At 35.9% G+C, this 15795-nt stretch overlaps 1 protein-coding gene across 5 annotated transcripts in view; it reads left to right on the plus strand.

Moving 5' to 3' along the window:
- The window catches only part of PHF14 (PHD finger protein 14), a 215495-nt gene that overhangs the window by 91224 nt on the left and 108476 nt on the right, over window positions 1-15795 (plus strand). The gene's annotated exons all lie outside the window — the stretch shown is intronic.

Raw genomic sequence — 15795 nt, forward strand, 5'->3', positions numbered from 1 at the left:
ATAAGGACTAGAAGGCAGGAGGGGACAAGAAAGCTGGTGATAGGGAACCCAAGGTTGAGAAGGGACAGTGTTGACATGTTGTGGAGTTGTTAACCATTGTTATAGGGCAATATGTGTACTGTTTAATGAGAAACTATTTGTTCTGCCAACCTTCATCTAAGGTAGAAAAAGAAAAGAATTATGTATGTGAGATGAAATTGACAACAGCAACTCAAAAGATTTGATGGGAAGCCTAGGGGGCAGTGAGTTGAAGATAATGGTGATGAAATAATTTGGAAAAGGATAGTGAGAATAGCAGCACAACTGGAACAATGTAATCGATGTCACTGAATTGTACATGTAGAAACTTTTCAAATGGTGTTATACAACATGATGACTATAATCAGTGTTACTGAATTGTGCATGTAAAAAAGGTTGAATTGGCAAATATTTTGTTACATATATTTTTCCCACAATAAAAAATTAATATGTGAATACTTTTTTGTTGTAAGAAATTCAGCAGTGTAAGTAAGGAGGCTGTCTCCTTTGACTTTCCTACTAACAATCCCCTTTCTCAACGCATCTCAGATGCCTTGAACCTACCTTTATTAGACAGGTACATATAGGCAGTCCTCAAATTATGACAGCGTTCTGTTCTGATGACTACTGTGTCGTAGGTCACTTTTGACATAAGTTGAACGCCTCATTTTTTTTCATTATTATTGCATTTTATTATCAGTATCTTTATGAATCCAATTTTTATTTGTCTTTAGGGGTGGAAACATTACATCTGAGAATGATAACATCAGCAAATTATACTCTGCAACACTGTATATAGTACACATTACTAATAATAAGATGTACAAAAAAAAAAAAGACAGTTTTAAGTGTGGTTTGTCACAATACAAATACATAGTAAGTCAGGGACTACTTGTATTTTGAACTTTGGATATGTGACATTTCTTTTGGTATATCTGTCCAAAACAAGAAAAAAAAAAAATCATCAATGAAACATATGGAAAAGTAGTTTAGGAATAGTCAGGAAAAATAGAAATATTCAGGTATTAATAAGTAAAAGGAATAATCCAGTTTTAGAAATTTTTCTTTTTATACTATTTCTGGCTATCCAGAGATTTGACTTCATAACATTTCTTATATTGGCTCTGCAAATGCCCCATATCCCGTTATTTCAATGACTTAATCACAGTTATTTACTCTTTTATTACTGGGTACAAATAGAACTAAGTCTAAAGAAGAGAAAGAACTGAGAAGTGTGTTTTTAATTGTATGCTGTGCTTTATATTAATTCATCATCATAAATACCATATGAAATAGTTATTAGTATCATTGCCATTTTACAGATAAGAAACTGAGATAAAGAGTTTAAGTAACATGCCCAAGGACATACAGCTTATAAGTGGTAGAGCCAGGATTCAAACTTAGATAGCTCCTGAGCCCATACTCTTAGCTAGTTCATAGTGCTGCTTTCTAGATAAGATTACTATTATTCCAGGAACGTCTACATGGACCATAATTACAGACATCCCATGATTCCAGCAGCTTAGTGACTATATCACTATGGTTTAGTTAGGAAGATAGAAGCCACTTTATGGGGAATTAGTGGTTTATACCACTATTGGCATAACTGGGGGCATGGGTATCAAATCAAGAAAACAGTCATCATAGGTCTGAGGAGCTCTGGCAAACATTACAGAAATTGATAGTGAATATCTTACTCTGAAAAATTTGGCCAGTGAAAACCTTATGAATAGCAGCAGAACATTGTTTGGTATACTACTGGAAGATGAGTCTGTCAGGTTGGAAGGCACTCAAAATATGACTGGGGAAGAGCTGCCTCCTCAAAGTAAAATCGACCTTAATGACGTGGGTAGTGTAAAGCTTTCGGGACCTTCATTTGCTGAGGTGGCACAACTCAAAATGAGAAGAAACAGCTGCAAACATCCATTAATAATCAGAACATGGAAGGTACAAGGTATGAATCTAGAAAAATTGGAAGTTGTCAAGAATGAAATGGACCATGTAAAAATTGATATCCTAGGCATTACTAAGCTGAAATGGACTGGTATTGGCTGTTTTGAATCAGACAGTCATATGGTCTACTGTGCTGAGAATGACAGATTGAAGAGGAATGACGTCACATTCATCGTCAAAAAGAACATTTCAAGATGTATCCTGAAGTACAATGCTGTCAGGGATAAGATGATATCCATAAGCCTACAAGGAAGAACAGTTAATATGACTATTGTTCAAATTTATGCACCAACCACTAATGCCAAATATGAGAAAATTGAGGATTTTTACCAACTTCTGCAGCCTGAAATTGATCAAACATGCAATCAAGATGCATTGATAATTCCTGGTGATTGGAATGCAAAAGTTGGAAACAGAAGGATTTGGAGTTGGGAAATATGGCATTGGTGATAGAAACAATGCTGGAGATTGCATGATACAATTTTGAAAGACCAATGACCTTTTCATTGCAAATACCTTTTTCAACATCATAAACAGCAACTATACACATGGACCTCACTGAATGGAAAACACAGGAATCAAATTGACTACGTCTGTGGAAAGAGACGATGGAGAAGCTCAATATCACCAGTCAGAACAAGGCCAAGGGCCGACTGCTGAACAGACCATCAATTGCTCATATACTAACTCAAGTTGAAGTTGAAGAAAATTAAAACAAGTCCACAAGAGCCAAATTATGATCTTGAGTATATCCCACCTTAATTTAGAGGCCATCTGAAGAATAGGTTTGATGCATTGAACTCTAATGACGGAAGACCAGACGAGTTGTGGGATGACATCATTCATGAAGAAAGCAAAAGGTCATTAAAAAGACAGGAGAGAAAGAAAAGACCAAAATAGATGTCAGAAGAGACTCTGAAACCTGCCCTTGAAAGTAGAGTAGCTAAAGTGAAAGGAAAAATGATGAAGTAAAAGAGCTGAACAGAAGATTTCACAGAGTGACTTGAGAAGACAAAGTAAAATATTATAATGAAATGTGCAAAGACCTGGAGTTAGAAAGCCAAAAGGGAAGAACATGCTCAGCATTTCTCAGGCTGAAAGAACTGAAGAAAAAATTTAAGACTCAAGTTGCAATATTGAAGGATTCTAGGGGGAAAATATTGAATGACGAAGGAAGCATCAAAAGAAGATGGAAGAAATACCCAGAGTCACTGTACCAAAAAGAATTGATTGACATCGAACCATTTCAGGAGGTAGCATATGATCAAGAACTGATGATACTGAAGGAAGAGGTCCAAGCTATGATGAAGGAAATGGTGAAAACAAGTCTCCAGTAATTGATGGAGTACTAATTGAGGTGTTTCAACAAACAGAAGCAGTTCTGGAGGTGCTCACTTGTCTATATCAAGAAATTTAAAAGACAGCTTCCTGGCCAACCAACTAGAAGAGATCCATATTTGTACCCATTCCAAAGAAAGGTGATCCAACAGAATGCGGAAATTATCGAACAATATTTTAATATCACACACAAGTTAAATTTTGCTGAAGATCATTCATGAGCTTTTTGCAGCAGTACATTGACAGGGAACTGTCAGAAGTTCAAGCCGATTCAGAAGAGGACTTGTGACCAGGGATATCATTGCTGATGACAGATGGATCTTGGCTAAATTCAGAGAAAACCAGAAAGATGTTTACCTGTGTTTTATTGACTATGTAAAGGCATTCGACTGTGTGGATCATAAGAAATTATGGATAACATTGCAAAGAATAGGAATTTCAGAACGCTTAATTATGTTCCTGAGGAACCGGTACATAGACCAAGAGTCAGTCTTTCGAACAGAACAAGGGGATACTGTGTGGTTTAAAGTCAGGAAAGGTGTGTGTTGAGTTGTATCCTTTCAGCATACTTATTCAGTCTCTATGCTGAGCAAATAATCTGAGAACCTGGACTACATGAAGAAGAACACAGACTGGAGGAAGACTCATTAACAACCTGTGTTATGCAGATGATACAACCTTGCTTGCTGAAAGTAAAGAGGACTTTGAAGCACTTACTGATGAAGATCAAAGACTACAGCCTTCAGTACAGATTACACCTCAATATAAAGAAAACAAAAACCCTCACAACTGGACCGATAAGAAACATCATGATAAACGGAGAAAATATTGAAGTTGTCAAGGATTTCATTTTACTCGGATCCACAATCAATGCACATGGAAGCAGCAGTCAAAAAATCAAATGACATTATTGCATTACACAAATCTTCTGCAAAAGACCTCTTTAAAGTGTTAAAAAGCAAAGGTGTCACTTTGAGGAGTAAGATGCGCCTGACCCCAGCCATGGTGTTTTTAGTCGCCTCATATGCATGCGAAAGCTGAGCAATGAATAAGGAAGACTGAAGGATTAATGCCTTTGAATTATGGTGTTGGTGAAGAATATTGAATATACCATGGACTGCCGGAAGAAGCAATGAATCTGTCTTGGAAGAAGTACAGCCAGAATGCTCCTTAGAAGCGAGGATGGTGAGACTTTGTCTTACATACTTTGGACACGTTATCAGGAGCGACCAGTCCCTGGGGAAGGACATCATGCTTGGTAAAGTAGAGGGTCGGGGAAAAAGAGGAAGACCTTCAACGAGATGGATTTACACAGTAGCTGTAACAATGGGCTCAAAAATAGCAATGATTGTGAGGATGGTGCAGGACCGGTCAGTGTTTCGTTCTGTTGTACACGGGGTCACTATGAGTGGGAACCAACTTGACGGCACCTTTCAAATCGAAGTTTACTAATATGGATCTATACAGGGACACAAACTGTGGGAAATGTTGTTTTCAGCCTGAAGCCAACACGAAGTGGTGGAGGGAAGGGTGCTGAGTTGACCACAGACAATGTAGCATAGTAAGTAACCAACTTCACTTTCAAAAGTCTGTAATATAGTGTTTACTTGGTACATGATAGGTGCCCTATAAAGTAATATTTTCTGACACCCCTTTCTTTTGTCTTTGAGCGCAGGTATGTTTTCTTTTTTTCCTTAATCTCACGCTCTAAGCATTTTGCAAGGCATGCAATAGGTTCTTGATTGAGTGGCTAAATAAATCACTGGAAGCATAAATATAGAGACAGTGATTTGAGGTGTTGTAAAATACCTCAGTGTAGGCCAAAGAGAGTGAGCCTGGGCTTTTTATGGGCTCAGCAGTACTGTATTTTTATGTAAATAATGGTCCACATTTTTTTGCCAATGACGCCCTCCACTCACGAGGTATTTCCATAAGTGCGCTATGCTAATTTTTTTACAGCAACATGTTATTAGTGTTTAAAACATAGAGTTAACTCCTGCTTCCCTATCCTGTTGGCTATCTGGCTGGTCACTAACAATGTTTGCCATATAATTGCAACAGTTTTTTTTCCTTCTTTTTTCTTTTTCTTTTTTAGTTATTTAAAAGAAAGTAACATGAGTGAAGTAGAGAATCAACTTTTTGATTTGTTTTTAGCTGTTGAGTATGTGACTGGATTTGTATATTCAGTTTGTATAGTAATATCACATTATAGGTAGTCCCTGACTTAGACGATGTATTTGGTTACGACAAAATGCACTTACCACCATCTATTTGTTTGTTTGTTTGTTTTGCATCTTATCATTAGTAATATGTACTACATACAACGTAGTGGCACGTAATTTGCTGATGTTATTATTCTCATGCCAATCCCCAAAGACAAATAAAGATCAGATGTATAAAGATACTGATAATAAAAGGCAATAATAATGAAAACTGAAAAAAAAAAAAAGAGGTATTTGACTTACACCAGAACCGATTTATGACGGAGTCATTGGAATGGAACCCTGCTGTAAGTCAGGGACTACCTGTATAATTTTATATTCTGGTAAAGACTTTCTAGTAGTTCTAATTTCTTTATTGATAGTAATAATTGTTGGGGGTAATTTTTTAATCCTTTTTTTTATTGATTATAGTAACGAAAAAGTTTTGTCTTTGGGACTGAAATCTCATTTATCATAACACAATATAGCTTCTTTTGTCCTGGGAGAATTGCTTTTCTTCTCCTATACAAAATCTGAGCATAGGACAGTGAATTAAATTATATACCTTGCCCACCTTTGGAAACCCTGGTGGCATAGTAGTTAGGAGCTGCGGCTGCTAACCAAAAGGTGGGAAGTTCGAATCCACCAGGTGCTCCATGGAAACTCTATGGGGCAGTTCTACTCCATCCTATAGGGTCCTATATAATATTCCATTTTGTGGATTTGCCACATTTTATTTATCCATTTGTCAGTGGATGGACATGTGGGTTGTTTCCACTTTTTTACGATTACAGATAATGGTGTTGTGAACAAATTTTTTGTGTGAACATACGTTTTCATTTCTCCTGGGTATATACCTAGGAGTGAAATTGCTGGGCCATATGTTTAACCTTTTGTGGAGCTGATATTCTAAAGTAGTTTTACCATTTCCTATTTCCATGAGCAGTATCTGAGGGTGCGAACACTTATTCTTTTTATTATAGCCATCCTAGTGAGTGTGAAGTAGTATCTCATTGTGGTTTTGATTTGGGCTTTCCTGATGGTTAATGACACTGATAATATGTAAAAGAAGAAAAGAAAGTAGCTCCTTTTCCCTCTCTGTTGTTTGTGCTGTGTAACATAGTACTAAAATATTTTAACTGAACTCTTCAGCAAATGAAAACTATGAGATTTTATATCTGTTGTAAAGCATTAATTAATCCTCTATCATTGCCCTCATTCCCATTTTTGTTTTATATGAGCTTTGAGAACAAAACCTAATAGGATTATTACATGGGAGAGAAAGTATCCTGAGTGGTAAAATTCTAGAAGGGATACCTGAGTAATAATTGAAAGCTTATTCCCATAGCACAGTTTTCCTTTGCTGACCTTAGCACCTTTGTAATTATGTTTATTAGTTTAATAAATGAATAAACAGAGACTCTTTACACAATAAAGATTTGGTCATTTATCTTTAGATATTTGAAGTTCTGTCATATGAAAGCTAGGTCTAATTCAGTCTTTGCATGTTCAGACAGTAAAACTGAGACCAGCAATTATAACTCTTTTGTAATGGAACAACATGCTGGCTTATTCTTTGTAACTGTAATAGCTGAGGCTATGTGGCTGTCAGAGATATTTTTAGGAGAGTTTTCCGCATTGAGTAGAGAGAGAGGATTATATGAAATAACCTTTAAGGCTATCAAATCTGGCTTTATTTTAAAGATGTCTGTGAAATAACCGTGATTAAATTCAGATTCCTTTGACCTCAGTATGTTGTAGGTCCTTCTTTATATTTCCAATAGCCATTATTATTCTCACAGTTTCCCAGCCTAGTTACCCAGATACCTCCTGCCTTCTAGATCTGGTACCTTGTTTGGATCCTGTGTTTAGCCATTGTACCAAAACCAAAAATCAAACCTGCTGCTGTCCAGTCTATTCCAACTCATAGTGACCCTACAGGACAGGGTAGAACTGCCCCCGTAGGGTTTCCAAGGAGAGCCTGGTGTATTCCAACTGCCGACATTTTGGTTAGCAGCCGTAGCTCTTAACCACTACACCACCAGAGTTTCCTTGTTCTCTTGTCCTGCCTTACCAATCTTGAACTTTTTTTACCTTCATTCCTGTTTGAGGTTTGCCAGTGTCACACTTAAATCTATTTGAGAGTTTATTTAGTTTTTATTTTGTTAAGTATTTTCCCTAAACCCATCTTTAAGGTGAATTTAGAGTTTTATACCATTGCTAAAGGTATTAAAAAAAATATGACTCACTGCTTACTGATGAATTTAAACACAATTTTGATGAATGTATTGTAGTTGAGAGATTTTTAAAGATCTGAGCAGCATATGACTTTACTATAAACCAGAAAAAAAAAAAAAAAAAAAAAGACCCAAACCTATTGCCGTGGAGTCAGTTCTGGCTCATAGCGACCCTATAGGATAGAGTAGAACTGCCCCATAGTTTCCAAGGCTATAATCTCTACGGAAGCAGACTGCCACATCTTTCTCCTGCGGAGCAGCTGGTGGGTTTGAACCACCAAACTTTCGGTTAGCAGCCCAGCACTTAACCCCTGTGCCACCAGGGCTCCTTGTGCACTTATGATATTTATGGTTAATTATTTATGTAATTATTTGTTTAGTATCTGTAGATGAATGTCCCAAGTTCCGAGTGAATAAGAGCTGTCCTGTTCACCATTTTCTACCCACTACCTACCACAGGATTTGATTCACAATGAGTACTCAGTGAGTGTTTAGCAAATGAGTTCTTTTTCATTTTCCACTATAGCTATGCATCTGAAATCAGTTTGCTTTGGAAGAGTCTTTCTAGCCCTCCTTTGTTAGTGAGGGAATTGTCTCATTCTGCTTGTATATTTATCATTTTATCAGCAAAGCTATAGAATTACTGTAAAGGCAGCCTGGGCTACTTTTATTTAAGTAGCTTGTTAGACATTTTTGTATTTTCTCGTTTTTAAAATGGGGAAATTTTTCACTTACTTTTGAGCAAGGAAATTACTTTTGAAGAAAATGTAAATTAGCTTACCTGTGTCCCTTTTGAAGTTACTATAAATTGATGTTTGTGCTTTTTGCTGTATTTTCTAATAACTTTAATGTAACTTGAAAGCTTTTTCTTTTCATTTTCTGTATATTCTATGTCATCTAGTGACTTTTCATCTTTTAAACAAGTATCAAAAGGACTTGCTGGGACCTATCTTTCCATAGTCTTTTACACACATGCATCATCTTCTACTCTCTTTGAAGTTCTCAGATCTTTCTTCCTGACTCATAAGTTTTTGTTGTGTTGTGTATGTCTCCTTTTTTAGAAACTAAAAGCAGGAAAAAGTCAAAGTGCTTTTTAGCAGCTTTGACTGAAAACCATATTATTTTCCTGGATATGCTATTTCTTACAGATCATTATTGCAGAAAGGGACTTAAACACATGTTTAATCTGCTTTCTATCTCATTTTCAAAACTGAGCCACTAGTAGATTACAAATGGCAGTCTTTATATGTGAAATAACCAAAAATTGTAGTGTCTACTTTTATTACATATATGTTTTAACTAGTTTTACACATATGCCAAGCAGTGTCCTATTCAACAGAATTAGGGCTTAAGTCCTGGAGAATATGAAAATCTGAAATATGTTATAATTTTTTCTTTTTGTTTGTTTATTGTTACAGTTTAAGTGAAAGTTTACATTTCAAGTTAGTCTCTTATACAAAAATTTATATATACATTGTTTTGTGTCCCTAATTGCTCTCCCCATACTGTGACAGCACACTGCTCCTTTCCACCCCGATTCCCCATGTCCATTCAACTAGCTCCTAACCCTCTCTGCCTTCTATTCTTGCCTCTGGACAGAAGCTGCCCATTTAGTCTCATGTATCTACTTAAGCTAAGAAGCACACTCTTCACAAGTATCATTTTATGTCCCATGGTCCAGTCCAATCTTTGTCTGAAGAGTTGGCCTCGGAAATTGTTTTAGTTCTGGGCTGATAAAGAATCTGGGGGCCATGCTTTCTGGGGTTCCTCTAGTCTCAGTCAGACCATTAAGTCTAGTCTTCTTACTAGAGTTTGAGTTCTGTACCCCACCTTTCTCCTGCTCCATCAGGAGCTTTCGGTTGTGTTCCCTGTCAGGGTGGCCATTGGTGGTAGCTGGGCACCATCTAGTTCTTCTGGTCTGAGGCTGATGAAGTCTCCGGTTAATGTGGCCCTTTCTGTCTCTTGGGCTAATACTTTTCCTTGTGTCTTTGGTGATCTTCATTCTCCTTTGCTCCAGGTGGGTTGGGACCAATTGATGCATCTTAGATGGCTGCTTGCAAGCTTTTGAGACCCAGACACCACTCACCAAATTAGGATGCAGAACATTTTCTTAATCAGCTTTGTTATGCCAATTGATCTAGATGTCCCTGAAAGCATGGTCCCCAGACCCCCACCCCTGCTACTCTTACCCTCGAAGTGTTTGATTGTATTCAGGAAGCTTCTTAGCTTTGGTTTAGTCCAGTTGTGCTGACTTCCCCTGTAGTGAGTGCTGTCCTTCCCTTCACCTAAGATAATTCTTAACTATTATCTAGCTAGTAAATAACTCTCACCCTCCCTCCCCACCCTGTTAACCATCAAAGAATGTTTTCTTCTGTGTTTAAACTTTTTCTTGAGTTCTTAATAATAGTGGTCTTATACAATATTTGTCCTACTGTGACTGACTAAATTCACTCAGCATAATGCCCTCCAGATTCCCCCATGTTATAAGATGTTTCACAGCTTTATCGTTGTTGTTTATCATTGCATAGTATTCCATTGTGTGGATATACCATAATTTGTTTACTCATTTGTCCATTGATAGACACCTAGACTGTTTCCATCTTTTTGCTATTGTGGACAGTGCTACAGAGAACATGGCTGTGCATACATCTGTTCGTGTGATGGCTCTTATTTCTCTAGGATATATCCCAAGGAGTGGGATTTCTGGATTGTATGGTACTTCTATTTCTAGATTTTTAAGGGAGTGCCAAATCGATTTCCAAAGTGGCTGTACCATTTTACATTCCCACCAACAGTGTAGAAGTGTTGCAGTCTCTCCACAACCTCTCCAGCATTTATTATTTTGTGTTTTTTGGATTAATGCTAGCCTTGTTAGCATGAGATGATATCTCATTGTAGTTTTGATCTGCATTTCTCTAATGGCTAATGATCGTAAACATTTCTTCATGTCTCTGCTAGCCGCCTGAATATCTTCTTTGGCAAAGTGCCTGTTCATATCCTTTGCCCATTTTTTAATTGAGTTATTTGTGTTTTTGTTGTTGAGGTTTTACAGTATCTTGTAGATTTTAGAGATTAGATGCTGATCGGATTTGTCATGGCCAAAATTTTTTTCCAAGTCTGTAGGTTGTCTTTTTATTCTTTTGGTGAATCTTTTGATGACCCTAAGTGTTTGATTTTTAGTAGCTCCCAGGTATCTAGTCTCTCTTCTGATGCTTGTGCATTGTTACTTATGGTTCATATTCTGTTTATGCCATGTATGAGAGCTCCTAGCGTTGTCTCCTTTTTTTCTCCCATGATCTTTATTGTTTTCTATTTTATATTTAGGTCTTTCATTCATTTTGAGTTAGTTTTTGTGCATGGTGTGAGGTATGGATCTTGTTTCAGTTTTTTGTGGATGGATATCCAGGTATTCCAGCACCAATTGTTAAAGAGACTGTCTTTTCCCCAATTAACGGACTTTAGGTCTTTGTCAAACATCAGCTGCTCATAGGTGGATGAATTTATGTGTGGATTTTCAATTCTGTTCCATTGGTCTATGTATCTGTTGTTATACCAGTACCAGGCTGTTTTGCCTACCGTGGCAGTATAATAGGTTCTAAAATCAGGTAGTGTGAGGGCTCCCACTTTGTTCTTCTTGAGTAATGCTTTACTTATCCGACGCTTCTTCCCTTTCCACATGAAGTTGGTGATTTGTTTATCTTATTAAAAAATGCTGTTGGAATTTGGATTGGGATTGCATTGTAGCTGTAGATCACTTTGGGTAGAATGTTTTTCTTTTTTTTTTACGTCAATTTAGGAAAAATGTTAAAACATTTGCATCCAGCTGTATTGAACTGACTGAAGGTTACTATGCATGTGTCTATGTCTTAATTTGCTCTTTGGCTTTATAATACTATTTGAGTTAAGTTCCTGTAGTTTTACTGTAGTTCTGGGAAGGACTGTTAGGGAGGCTTCAGATATCTCTGAGGTACTAAACAAATTATAAAACGTCTGCCTGTCATAGACTTTTAGAAAACATCCTGGCATAAAAGTTCTGTGGTGAATTGGACCATACTTAACTCACTTTGGCTACTATGTCCTTAGTGCTGGTAATCTCATGCAGAACCTAAAGATTCCTCTTGTACTTTTTGCTTCTTGGAAATCCATCATTTTTGTTTATTTCCACTAGTATGAAATCAAGAGAATGAGGAACCAGCAGAGCTTCAGGATTTTATTTATTTTGTATATACTATTGTTCATGAGAAAGTTTTGATAAGAGAACTTATTTATCATGTAAAATGTATATTTTATATCTTTAGACCTGTGGTTATTTTAATTTATAGTTAAGGCAAATTGTTCATGATTTTTTTCCACTTCACACATTTTGCTTACTCCTGTTAATCTAGATTAAATTATATAAAAAAATTTTATAGCCAATTGACAAGAAGGGGAAATACTCACTTTTGGCCATCAGCATTCCATCTGTTGTATGCTGATAGCCAGTAGAAACAGATGGTACTTTGTTCAAACCTTGTTTATATATATATGTAGGTATATATATATATATATAATTTTTCTTTTGACTATTTTGTGAGCTTTGGTTCATGATTTGTTTTCAATATAATGTTTCATATTTGAAAAACAGATTTTTTTTTTTTTAGGAATGATATGTATATTGAAGTAAACTTTATATTAGAGCATTTTGAACAGCTGCCAGAGAGCTATTGGCATTTATTTGCCAGCATAAATCTGAAGCTATTTAGCTTGACAGAGGTTTACAAGGTTTGACTTAATTGTCCTAATTAATTTTGAATTTGGGATTATGCTCATAAATAAGCAATTTATGTTTTTATATGTAAATTACACAGGGAGGCATTCCTTATGCTTCATGTAACTACATATAGCTTACTTATTAAATGTTGTTTGTATAAATGTTGATTTGTCATAAAAAAGATAACTGTGAAATTTAGAAAAAACAGCACACAAATGAATATGTGAATTCCAGTTTACTGATAACAAAGATGTTGAGGCACATTTAGTTTTAAATTTAGTTTATTTGCCAAATGAATCATTCTGACGTTTGGAAAATCATCATACATTTGACCTAATTGTAAAGTAAAATAACCCCAGCTCTAAAGAATTAAAATTTATTACATGTCTAGTCTAAATGTGAGAGAAGTTTTTAAAACATTTAATTATATTTCAGACGTATGTACTATTAGAATGATGCCTTGTAGCTAAAATAATTTTATTCTTTTCAACTTAGATACATTTTCTGCAATGTTGTGCCACTGTCTTCTATGGATATTTTTGCAACTCCTCTCTTCAAGTAAATGTACCATAGAGAAAGAGCCAAAACGAAACAAAACCCAAACCTGTTGCCGTCGACTCGATGATTGTCATTATTCCCTAGGCAAATACAGTTCTTAAAAATTAACGAGGCAGAACAGAAAAAGTAGGAATGTGTCAGGGTTTTGGAGTGAGTTTCAAACCGTCATTTACTTTTAATAGGTTAATAATTATTTTCAAAATGAAGCTCAGTTTGGAATTGAAACCTCAACTGGTCAATTATTAATCATTTAGTTAAAATTTGTTGGGTGAGTCAAACATGTTTTTGCTTTTCTTTTTGTTTTGTTTGTTTGATTTTTGGTCATTTCCCCTCTTTTATATTTCCCTTACTTTCTCTGATTCTTTGAGGGACAACCACGTTTAAGACATCGTTCTGCCATGATCGTAGACAGTTAGGGATTGTTGTGGTTACAGTGCTGCACTGCAGTAGAACTTGAAATAAAGCCACAACCCTCAACATTTTCTTGGTTGGAAGACTTGGAATTGTGAATAGCTGTGCTTGCACTGAAACTCTTTTATTTATTTATTTTTTTATTTCTGGAAGCATTAGTAACATGATAAGTGTTAAATAAGCTCACTGTTAATTACTTTGGTAAAGATCATATTATTCATTATACTATACAGGTCTACCAAACGGGGTAGGATATAGTGGCAATTTGAATCTTTTCTGTGTAGATTGTAATTCTCTAGTTTATTTAATTTGAAATATAAGAAATCTTTTGGACATCAAGATGTTACAGTTTAAGTATTCAAATGAGAACAAGAGATTTGTTTTCTTTTGGTAATTTTGCTCATCTCTCCTTAGGATTAAATTATTAAACTTGGATTTGGCTTGCAAGAAAAATCACTGAATTGAGAGTTGAGATACTTTTTTGGGGGGGCATATGTTTATACTAATTGCAATATGGAGGTGAAAAAAATTCCAGTTTATGAACTCAGATATTTTAGGCTTTAAAGCATTATGGAAAATATTAAATTGTTGCATATCTTCAAAAGAATTGAATACATGAAGTTGGAGCATTAATATACACTTGAAAAATTAATTCAAGGCTAGATGATACATTTGCTACTGCATAAAGTAAAAGATGGGTTGAATGAAGAGAGTAATCTTCCCAGCTGCTGTTTGTCAATTTGATCCTATAAAGATAGTTCTTAAAAGAGCATTATGTTCAAGGCAGACATTTGTTACTAGTTAAGCTAAACTATGGTTTGGTTTTTAGAAGATTTTAAGGGATATTTTTGGTACAGTGTTTAAAGATTATCTCAGGGCAGTAGTTTCACGGGTTCATCCACCCTCCATAACTCTAGAAAGTCTGGAGTTCATGAGAATTTGAAGTTGTGTTCTGCATTTTTCCTCTTTGGTCAGGATTCCACCATAGAATCCTTGATCAAAATATTCAGTAATGGTAGCCGGGCACTGTCCAGTTCTTCTGGTCTCATGGCAAAGTTGGCAGTTGTTCATGGAGGCAGTTAGCCACACATTCCATATCCTTCTCCTACCCCTGACTTCTTCCTCCGTTGCTCCAGGTGAATAGAGACCAATTGTTATGCCTTGGATGGCTGCTTGCAAGCTTTTAAGACGCCAGGCACTATGCTGTGAACTAGGAGTTAGGACAGATGCACTGAACACCTTATTAGGCCAGTTAGCTGGGATGTCCCATGAAACTATGACCCTAAACCTCTAAACCAAGTAACCAAATCCCATGAAGTTTTTGGTTGTACATAAGCAGCGTCAGCAGCTACTCTTCTTTTTTTGTTGTTATAAATATATCTATCACACAATTTATGCCAATACTTATTATTTACTTTATTAAACAAATTTTGTTGAGCCTTTATGTAATAAGCATCACATGAAATTTAATTGGGGCTAGAAAGATGACTATGACATCCTTGTCAGTTTTGGGAGGAATTGTGTCAAGGGACTGAAATTGAAGTGGGAAAGGGCAAGAGTGTTAGTAAAGGGAAAGAAATGAATATAAAAAGAGCTAGACATAAGACTTCAGTTAGAACTTTGAAAAGTGTTGTCGATATTAAGGACTCTTCTGCACTGGTTTTCTCAAACTTTAATGTGTGTCTGACTTACTTGGAGATCTTATTAAAAGGCATATCCCAATTCAGTATGTCAGAGTTGGCCTGAGATTCTGCTTTTCTAACAATCTCCCAGGAAATGCCCCTGCTTTTGGTCCATGATCTGTATTTTGAAGAGCAAGGCTCAATACTGTTTTTTTGGAAGCAGGAATAGTAGATGTGGGGACTGAGTTTAAAGCCTTTTCCTGGATAGTTTTACTTTTTCTTCTTAATTCCTTCCATAATATAAACAAAACATATTGATTGATGATGAAAGTGTAAATAGCTGCATAGTCTCTAAATTTACTTTTTTTTTTAATAACTAATTTAGTCAATTCTTGATTATCTAAGGGCATATTAAACAGTATATAGTTAACCATGGTATTAAATAATAGTGAACTCTAGTATTGTGAAAAATTGAAATCACAGTAATTTAGGGTAATACTGACTATATTAGAATGTAATTCTGTTTGGAATTATAGCCCTGGTGGTGCAATGGTTAAGAGCTATGGCTGCTAACCAAAAGGTCAGCAGTTGGAATACACCAGCTGCTCCTTGGAAACCAACCCTATGGGGCAATTCTACTCCTATAGGGGCACTATGAGTTGGAATCGACTTGATGGCAAAAGGTGTGATTTTTTTTTTTTTTTTTT

The sequence above is a fragment of the Trichechus manatus genome, unplaced genomic scaffold, assembly GCF_000243295.1.
Source record: "Trichechus manatus latirostris isolate Lorelei unplaced genomic scaffold, TriManLat1.0 scaffold00242, whole genome shotgun sequence".
Classification (NCBI taxonomy): domain Eukaryota; kingdom Metazoa; phylum Chordata; class Mammalia; order Sirenia; family Trichechidae; genus Trichechus; species Trichechus manatus.